The sequence below is a fragment of the Palaemon carinicauda genome, chromosome 33, assembly GCF_036898095.1.
Source record: "Palaemon carinicauda isolate YSFRI2023 chromosome 33, ASM3689809v2, whole genome shotgun sequence".
NCBI classification, from domain to species: Eukaryota; Metazoa; Arthropoda; class Malacostraca; order Decapoda; family Palaemonidae; genus Palaemon; species Palaemon carinicauda.
Window position 1 is genome coordinate 43,906,477 of NC_090757.1, and position 10,000 is coordinate 43,916,476.

The following is a 10,000-nucleotide window of genomic DNA, read 5'->3' on the forward strand; positions in this document are numbered from 1 at the left end:
GCTCTACAAAGACCCAGTCTCTCGGCCTTTACCATCAAGGTTTTCAATATGCCAACTAAGCTTATTTAAAGACCAATCCTTTATTGTTATTTTTTCAAGCTAAAATTTATTTGGACGTTGTTGAGAATAGTAAATATACGTATCCTAGTAACTATAATTAAAGCAAATTATCTACCTGAAAATTATAACACTACAAAATTAAATGCTTATAGTAACGACCTAAAATGCTTGAGTCCTGGTAACCAGTAACTTTATCAAGATTGTTCCTGTTGCTATTCAGTTATATGGATTCTTCCAATTATCATCACTTACGATACCCAGACCAGTAAAATCACCCAAGTACACTATCCTGCCTATTCGACTTGCATTACCTGACGGTAATTCTCTTGTAATATCACTCGCAGAAATATTTCACAGTAGGAAGCAACCGAAGGGAACTTCCATCAGGACGACATGGCCATCTCACCCAAAAAATAGATTTTTCCTACGTCAAAATCCCTTAAAAATTATGAAAAGCCTCTTGACCACATGAGAAAACCTTGAACCTTGGATTACGAAATGATATAGCATTATGAATAATATCCAACAAACGTGTGTAAGTTCATCCAGTGACCGAGCTAGGGCAAGATAACTATTGTTACCTGCACGGTCTAGGTATATCTGCCTTCGCTGAAGTTGAGCGAGCTCACTAAATCCAAGTTCTTATTAAAAGCGAGAATGTGTTTAGATATATTGAGAAGTTTTGTATTAGAATTTAAAGCAAGCAAGTTGATATCAAGACTGATGAGATTATTAATACCAGATTTTAGAGTTCTATTCTTACACCTGCAAAACGCTACTATACCACAGCACACAGTCGCCGATATTTCATCCTCCCTAACTTTAGGCTTAATATTTAAATCACGAGTACCAGAAATAAAACACACTAAACCACTTACTTAAACTTAAATAGGCTTTTGTTACTTTGGAAAGATGAAATTTTCATGTACAAACAAAGTCATTTCTATTGATATCTTAGTCAATCTTTCATGTTTAATACACAATTATTCTAAATGTAATCTTTCTATCATAATATTTTTTCAAACTTTTAATAGTTTATATATGACAATTAAACTTTTAATAGTTTATATATGACAATTATTCAGAGTTAAATATGAGTCCACTTCAAACATAACTTTCACTCACCTAGAGCATGGAAGTGGAGTTTATGACGTCTGAGGTCGGACGATTACAAAATTTCAAATCTTACAGTAACTTCCAACATCCAGGGAGAAAGTGGCTGAATTTCCTCGGTCTGAAAGAAAATCCTTTACTTAATATAATAGACCAATACCGTTTTGCATTCTTTAAAGGTTGAATCAAGTTCAAAACAACAATTAATTGGATGGTCAAAATTAACTTTTAAAAACTTAAATTAGGACACTGATAATTTCTTAATCTGTATAAAAAATAACTCGGTTATTAATAATAGGAACTTCAGCAAACATCATATTGAGTATAAGCAAGATAATTCCGGAAAAATAATAATGTAAATCAATTGGTTGCACTGTGTTACTGTATTGATTCAAGGAAATCGCATGTCCAATGGATAGGATTTATAGGTTTGGATTCATGGATTTGTGATATATTGTCCAGTGCTAGGGACAATGACGCAATTGAGCATAAAGTTCATCTATGGTCAAACAGATACATTTCGAGGTGAACGTCGGAAAGCAAGGTGGATGAAATGAAGCATGGAAGGATTTAAAAGTAAAAAGGTGCAAATAAATAAAGTCCAGCTAAGGGCTGAAGAAACGCTGTAGAGCCGCTCTGTAATGACTACAGTGCATCGTGTGACTTGCAAAACTAACCCCCTACAGGCCTACAAGGGCCAGTGCACTGAGCGAGGTGCATTAACAGTACTCACCCCTACATGGACAATGTCCGGTGTAGCCCATCTCCACCCCCCAAAAAAATGTTCAAAACAAGCAATTAACAATACATCCGATATGCGACAGTCTATCTAGACTAGCCTTTCGACCCTATTCTAAATTACGGCGATCTTGTGTCGATGCGGACCATTGACTAAGTTTCATATCTTATAAAACAAAGGCGTTGTGTAGACCCTTGGTCTAAATAAAACCACCCAAGCTTCTAAACCCTAGTATCAACCACACCCCTAGGGCCTAGACAAATCTAATTGATAGCCATCAAGAAGATAGAAAAACGATCTCTTAAAAGGGAGATGGATTATGCATATGGCCAAGCTCGATTCTGGACGGAACATAGGGAGAAGGTAAAGAACTAATGGATGACGTCATTCAATAAACGTGGAGTGAGTTTTCATTTTGAGAACGCAAGTGATCCACACGTAGAGTAGTTAAAATCAATAGTAAAATAACTTCTCTTCCGATATGCAGATTCAACGATCATGATACAATTTTTACCAAAAAAATCACCAACTAATAAAATGACATCGAAATTCAGACAGGACAGGCATGAGCAATGTTTACGAGGAAATGTCTTTTTTGGGCTCAAGCCATGGCGTCCTGATGGAAGGTTCCTGTTTGGTAGCTTCCTTGGGTATAAGACTACTAAGATATTCCCAGAGAATTTAACCACAGGTTATCACAGAATTCTAACTTCTGGAGCGAGTATCTCAAAGGTTTCCCTTTAAGACATCGTAATACAACAGGGGACACGCATGTCTGAACGTGCCACATAGCTATCTTCACCCCGAACAGAGTTAATGCTTCGGTGTGTAAGGGTTGAGAATAGCTGGGAGCCGTTCCACAGCTAATCTCACTCGTGGCTACTACTGATACTCGAGACGTAAACAAACGGACGCCATTGCTCTAATGACGTCACGCCCGTCTTTATCCTTTGTTTAGTAGCTGCCCTACTTAGACGGATTTTCCCTTGTGTTATCTTTATCGCTTTGCATCTTCGCTATGTCGTTACCTTCAGCCTCGCCTTCTTCTGTTAAGTTGAGTACAAGGTTCCAGTATTGTTTAATTAAGCTCTGGCCGTAAAGTAAATATTATTTTGCGAAATAATTGATGTTTTGTGGCAGAGCTGTGCCTCTACCGGACCCGCCATTTTATGGCGTCGTTGTTGTTTTGCATGTCTTATTTAGTTAGCCACAACAACGCTTATGTGCATCTTAGCACGGCTGGTTGCCAGAAGCAGTTACCTTTAATGAGGCCTTCTGGCTCTTAACTGGGAACCGAATGAATTCGATCCCAATCTTGTCCTTGGTTTTCCATGGAGTTCCAAAATAATGGGAATCCTAGGAAACTATATCCAATGATCTCGGTCATTTGGATTATCCCAGGACCAAGCTTATGGTAACCAGCCGGGCGAGATGCATGGAGCGTGTTCTCCTTTACTGTTTTCATTCTCTATGCATCACACCTTCTTTAAGTTAAAATTAATGATTAATATTAACTTAGTTTAAGAGCCATTCTTATGACTCCCCCATACTCATTTTCTCTTTCTTCCACAGGAGGAGCAGATGAAGTGTGACTTCGCCTTCTGCGCTGTGAAACGCCCGCAGTTTTACGGGCATACGGCTTGCAGGACTCACGCCCCTTGTGCAGACAAGAAAGGGGATTTGAAGTTCTGGAATCCACTGGATTGTACGGTCTGCCAGGCCCACCTAGTTGAGGCCTTCCATAACCCTCCCTCAGCGGAGGTTAGAGACATTTCTCGTGAAAAGCTGCGCAAGTGGGTGCGTGGCTTTCAGAAAAATGCTACTGGACCGTACCTGGCCACCGAAGAACTGAGGTCCCTGTTGTTCCCTAAGGCCTCCCCTGACTCAGTGGTTCCAAAAGAAGCAATCCCCACTGTCCAAATTACGGTGGAACCTGATGTGGTCATGGCTCAGTCCATGCACGAGTGTCGTTTAGATTCCGAGGATGATGAACAGATCTCAGACGTCTCGGAAGACACGGAGAAGACGCTTATGGCTCAAGGAGCCGAAGAGGACGAAGACAAGGTGGAATACACCGAGTCGGAGCTTGGAGCTGCTCCCTCGTCCATCCCTCCGCCTACTCCTACACCGACGGAAATGTCCATTCCGTCTACCTCCTCGACCCCGGATCCTTCCTCTTCTACCCAAGAACTGATCCGGCTGATTAGAGCTGTCATGGACGACAGACTGAAGGAGAACCAGGAGTCCATCAGGTCAATGATTGGATCCAGAGAACCGAAGAAGATTTCGGTCAAGGATCTCCCAGCTTGCTCTCATGCCAACCCGTGGAGGTATGCAGAGCATATGGTTATTGCGACCGGCAGGATCTTTGTTAGTGACAAGATCGGCACGGTCCCGTTGGAAGATGTGGAGTTCTTCCCAAGCTTCGAGGCCTACCCGGACTGTTACGTCCGGCTTCGTTCCGAACCTGCCTCGAAGGAAGAGACCGAACCTAAAGAAGAGATAGTGTTCGATCTCGCAAAGGCCCAGGCTATGCTAGCCTCCGCATTTAAGAGTAGGGGCTTTACCTGCTCTAAGCTTCCTGCCTTGAGCAAGAAGCATCCTACATACGTCGCACCTGACACTGCGGTTCTTCCTTTCTTGGAAAAGGCCTTAGCTGCATGCCTTAAAGCGGCGGAAGAAGGAAAACCCTGCCCTGCACTGGAGGAGTGCAGACCCTTCTCCATCGTGACCCCCCCTGACGCTCGACACTGGAAAGATGTTCAGCATACTTTCGTCGTGGGTAGGCTCGATCCTGACGTCGCCGGACGTCAGTTTAATGAAGACCTCCCTAAGCTCAATGATCACCTCCTTCGCCGGGAACAAGACACGAAGGAGAGGCTTGCGGCATCTCTTTCTCATCAAGTCCAACTGGAAGTGATGGCCTGTGACACAAGAGTACCAGATCACTACATGGTACTAGCCAAATCCCACTTACTGACAGTAATGAAGGACTTGTACCACTTCATAAAGGCTCGTAGAGCCTGTCGTGAATTCGTGTTTGCCGGTGCCACCGTGAAACACGAACCCCGGAGGCTGATTTCCTCCAACATCTGGGGAAAGCACCTGTTTCCTTCTGACCTTGTCAAGGAAATAACTGACAGAGCCGCCACGGAGAATAGGAACCTTCTCCACAAGTGGGGCATGTCCAGAAAAAGGAAACCCTCTCAGGACGATGGACCTCAGCCTAAGAGGAAACCGCAAAAGCCAAAACCCCAGCAACGTCAGCAACGACGTCAGTTTCCGGGACCCGCTACCTCCCAAGTGGTTGCCCAACCACAACAGACCTTTCAATTGGTCCCCCAACCGGTGTTGTCACAGTCACCGGTCTTCACCCCTGCCTTTGAGCAACCATCCACTACCTTTCATGCCAGAGGTAGAGGCTCGTCCAGGGGTGCAAGCAGAGACGCATCTCGTCGTCCCTCCAGAGGTAGAGGAGGAAAGGGAGCTAGCGGCCGAGGCAACAAGTCCTCGGGACACCAGAAGCAATGAAGTGCTTCCGGTGGGAGGAAGACTCCGCCAATTCCAGGATCGTTGGACCTTCGATCCCTGGGCACACAGCATCATCAAGAACGGTCTAGGCTGGAGTTGGACGCAACCACCCCCAATCTTCCAGCGGTTCTTCCAACAATCGACCCCCATTCTGGAAGAATATGTTCTAGACCTCTTGAACAAGAAGGTGATAAGGAAGGTAAAGTCCACCAGGTTCCAAGGGAGACTGTTTTGCGTTCCCAAGAAGGACTCAGACAAACTCAGAGTCATTCTGGACTTATCCCCCCTCAACAAGTTCATAGAGAACAACAAATTCAAGATGCTGACGCTTCAACAAATAAGGACCCTTCTGCCTCAAGGTTCCTACACGGTCTCTATAGACCTGGCGGATGCCTATTGGCACATTCCAATGAACCATCACGCTTCCTCCTACCTAGGATTTCGACTCCAAAGGAAAAGCTACGCCTTCCGGGCCATGCCATTCGGCCTCAATGTGGCCCCTCGGATCTTCACAAAGCTGGCGGATGCCATAGTACAACAGCTCCGCCTAAGAAACGTCCAGGTGATGGCCTACCTCGACGACTGGCTAGTCTGGGCTCCATCGCCCGAAGAGTGTGCAAAGTCTTGCAACGAAGTTACCCAGTACCTAGAACACCTGGGATTCAAGATCAACGAGAAGAAATCTCGCCTCTCTCCAGCTCAGAAGTTTCAGTGGTTGGGAATCCACTGGAATCTTCAGTCACACCGCCTTTCCATCCCCCAGAAGAAAAGGAAGGAAATAGCAGGGTCTGTCAAGCGACTACTGAAATCCAAACGCATTTCAAGACGACAGCAGGAACGAGTTCTAGGCTCTCTACAATTCGCCTCAGTGACAAACCCAGTGCTTCGCGCACAGCTAAAGGATGCCGCGGGAGTCTGGAGACGCTCGGCATCCATCGCTCGAAGAGACCTCAAGAGACGGCTTCCAAACAGACTTCGACGCCTCCTAAAGCCGTGGTCGGAAGCAAAGGCCCTGAAAAGGTCCATTCCTCTCCAACACCCTCCTCCATCACTCAACATCCACACGGATGCCTCACTGGAAGGCTTTGGAGGTCACTCCCACCTGAAACAGGCTCAAGGGACCTGGTCTCCACTATTCAAGACGTTCCACATAAACATCTTGGAGGCCATGGCGGTCCTTCTAACTCTGAAGAAGTTATCCCCGCCGCCCTCGATCCACATCCGTCTAACGCTAGACAACTCGGTGGTAGTTCGTTGTCTCAATCGCCAAGGCTCAAGATCGCCCCAGATAAATCAGGTGCTTCTCCCAATCTTCCGTCTGGCGGAGAAGAAGAAGTGGCACCTGTCTGCAGTTCACCTACAAGGATTCCGCAATGTGACAGCGGATGCTCTATCTCGGACAAACCCGATAGAGTCGGAATGGTCTCTAGACGCAAGATCATTCTCCTTCATCTCTCATCAAGTCCCAGAACTTCAGATAGATCTCTTTGCAACGAGCGACAACAATCAACTTCCTCTGTACGTAGCCCCGTACGAGGACCCCAAAGCAGAAGCGGTGGACGCCATGTCACTGGACTGGAACAGATGGTCCAAGATATACCTGTTCCCTCCCACCAACCTTCTGTTGAAAGTCCTCTCCAAACTGAGAACCTTCAAAGGGACAGCGGCCCTAGTGGCTCCCAAGTGGCCCCGGAGCAACTGGTACCCCCTGGTCCTGGAGCTGCAGCCCAAGCTGATCCCTCTCCCGGGCCCAGTTCTCTCTCAACAAGTACAGAAGTCGACTGTCTTCGCTTCATCATCGAAAATCAAGGACCTTCATCTCATGATTTTCTCTCCCTTGCCGCAAAGAAGAGGTTTGGGATCTCGAAGAAAAGTCTAGACTTCCTAGAGGAATACAAGACCGAATCCACGAGACGGCAATATGAATCATCCTGGAGGAAATGGGTCTCCTTTGTCAAGGCAAAAAATCCTAAAGAAATCACCATTGATTTCTGTATGTCCTTCTTCATTCACCTTCATGGACAAGGATTAGCAGCCAATACGATTTCAACCTGCAAATCGGCCTTGACTAGACCAATTCTATATGCTTTCCAAATTGATCTGTCCAACGACATCTTTAACAAATTACCAAAAGCATGTGCTCGCCTACGCCCAGCACCCCCTCCGAAACCGATCTCCTGGTCACTAGACAAGGTACTCCATTTCGCCTCCAACTTGGACAACGATTCATGCCCCCTCAAGGATCTGACTCAGAAAGTTATATTTTTATTTGCTCTCGCCTCGGGAGCTCGAGTCAGCGAAATAGTGGCATTATCAAGAGAAGAGGGACACATCCTGTTTGCTGATTCAGGAGAAGTGACCCTCTCCCCTGATCCGACGTTTCTCGCTAAAAACGAATTACCCACCAAAAGATGGGGCCCTTGGAGAATATGCCCCCTGAAGGAGGATGTCTCTCTATGTCCAGTAGAGAGTCTCAAGGTCTATCTTCGCAGAACTTCGAACTTTGGTGGAGGCCAACTCTTCAAAGGAGAAACATCGGGCAGCGACCTGTCACTGAAACAAGAGCGAAAATCACCTACTTCATTTGCAGAGCGGATCCGAACAGTACACCCGCTGGTCATGATCCTAGAAAAGTGGCATCGTCTCTGAATTTCTTTCAGAGCATGGACTTTGAAAGCCTTAAAAACTTTACGGGCTGGAAGTCCTCGCGAGTTTTCTTTAAACATTATGCGAAACAAGTGCACGAAGTCAAACATTTTGTGGTAGCCGCAGGTAGTGTTATGAAACCTGCACCTAACTCTGCGTAGAACAGTGAGTTACTTGGGACTCTAACTCTTCGGGTGCCTATGTTGACCCTCGAGCGATCCATAGTGATATCTAAAACACTTAGTGCTTTTATAACTGTTCTTATCCCAGGTGAAATGTCATAGTGTCACACAAGTGCCGCATGCCTTGAGCATGATGTGTTGTTTAAAGACTTGCGTTCCTCGAGAACGAGTACCTACTAATCCTGAAATTCCTTTTCAGATTCAAGAGCAAGCCTTTATTTCTATGTACATTATTATTACTGTAAATGAACTTTACTTTTGCTGTAAATTACTTAATTTCTGCATTGTGAAATAAAATTTCTATTTTATTACTTATGCGTCTCTTTCAGCTCCTACCTACTATGAAATACATACTGTCATAGTTTTATTTATTCCTCCTCTCTTATGGTCATGAAGAAATTAAGATGTCTAATCCTAAATTATATTCACCCTGTCTCAGTAAGGTTCCTACACGAATACTTACTTCTGATAACCAAGAGATGAACTCTATACACAGTGCCCAACCACCACTGGCCTAATTCAGAATGTTCCTATACAAATATCAAACATTCTGCTTCATCTCTAAGTTCTTAAAAAAGTTCTTCTGTCAGGATGAATAGCCCTTCAATACCACTTTGACGTCGGCATAGCCCATGGGAACTTCCTACCAATGGGGGGCAGGATACTTCGTTCCTATGGTTCTTTACCTAAGATTACTTTGCTGTTTTGTCAATGCCTAGGCACTTAACACTGGGGGAAAATCTACCACGATACATTGATTCTCTGGTACTCTTCCATCAGGACGCCATGGCTTGAGCCCAAAAAACGGATTTTGAGCGAAGCGAAAAATCTATTTTTGGGTGAGATAGCCATGGCGTCCTGATGGACCCTCCCTACTACTTCGTCCAGTTTTGTTCCCACCCTACACAATTGTATCATGGTGATGGGCAGCAACTGGCGTCAGGATAAAGACGGGCGTGACGTCATTAGAGCAATGGCGTCCGTTTGTTTACGTCTCGAGTATCAGTAGTAGCCACGAGTGAGATTAGCTGTGGAACGGCTCCCAGCTATTCTCAACCCTTACACACCGAAGCATTAACTCTGTTCGGGGTGAAGATAGCTATGTGGCACGTTCAGACATGCGTGTCCCCTGTTGTATTACGATGTCTTAAAGGGAAACCTTTGAGATACTCGCTCCAGAAGTTAGAATTCTGTGATAACCTGTGGTTAAATTCTCTGGGAATATCTTAGTAGTCTTATACCCAAGGAAGCTACCAAACAGGAACCTTCCATCAGGACGCCATGGCTATCTCACCCAAAAATAGATTTTTCGCTTCGCTCAAAATCCGTTAAATTCCCCTATAAGTTACTGTAACATACCCTCAAGCACGTCACCTTTTTCCAAATGTTTTCCGTTGCCCATTAAGGAGTTACTTTCCTCAACCCCTCCCAAAGAAGGGCAAGGTTCATTGCATCCAGTAATGCTGTTAAAAGTCGCTTATAAAGTACTGTTAAACTAAGGAATTGTAATTTATCAAATATTACACTATCAATATCGGATCAGTTCTGCTAAAAAAACACTCAATTAGGCAACGGTCCCAGATGCGATGCAACAACCTCCCAGGACACCAAGCCCTTCGGTCGAGTCAGGAACAAGAAACATCTAGTATAAGATTCTACAAGTAGAAGAGCCGGAAAGCATCCTTTACAGGTGGTCACAAACAGGGCAACAGATATTGATTTATTCATT

At 44.9% G+C, this 10,000-nt stretch overlaps 1 long non-coding RNA gene across 2 annotated transcripts in view; it reads right to left on the bottom strand.

Annotated features, from left to right (window-relative positions):
* Positions 1-10,000, bottom strand: part of LOC137626315 (uncharacterized) — a 48,490-nt gene that overhangs the window by 21,925 nt on the left and 16,565 nt on the right. For both annotated transcript variants that reach the window (XR_011041005.1, XR_011041004.1), the window contains exon 2: positions 1,186-1,294. This is a non-coding gene — a long non-coding RNA (uncharacterized lncRNA). The remainder of the gene's footprint in view (positions 1-1,185; positions 1,295-10,000) is intronic.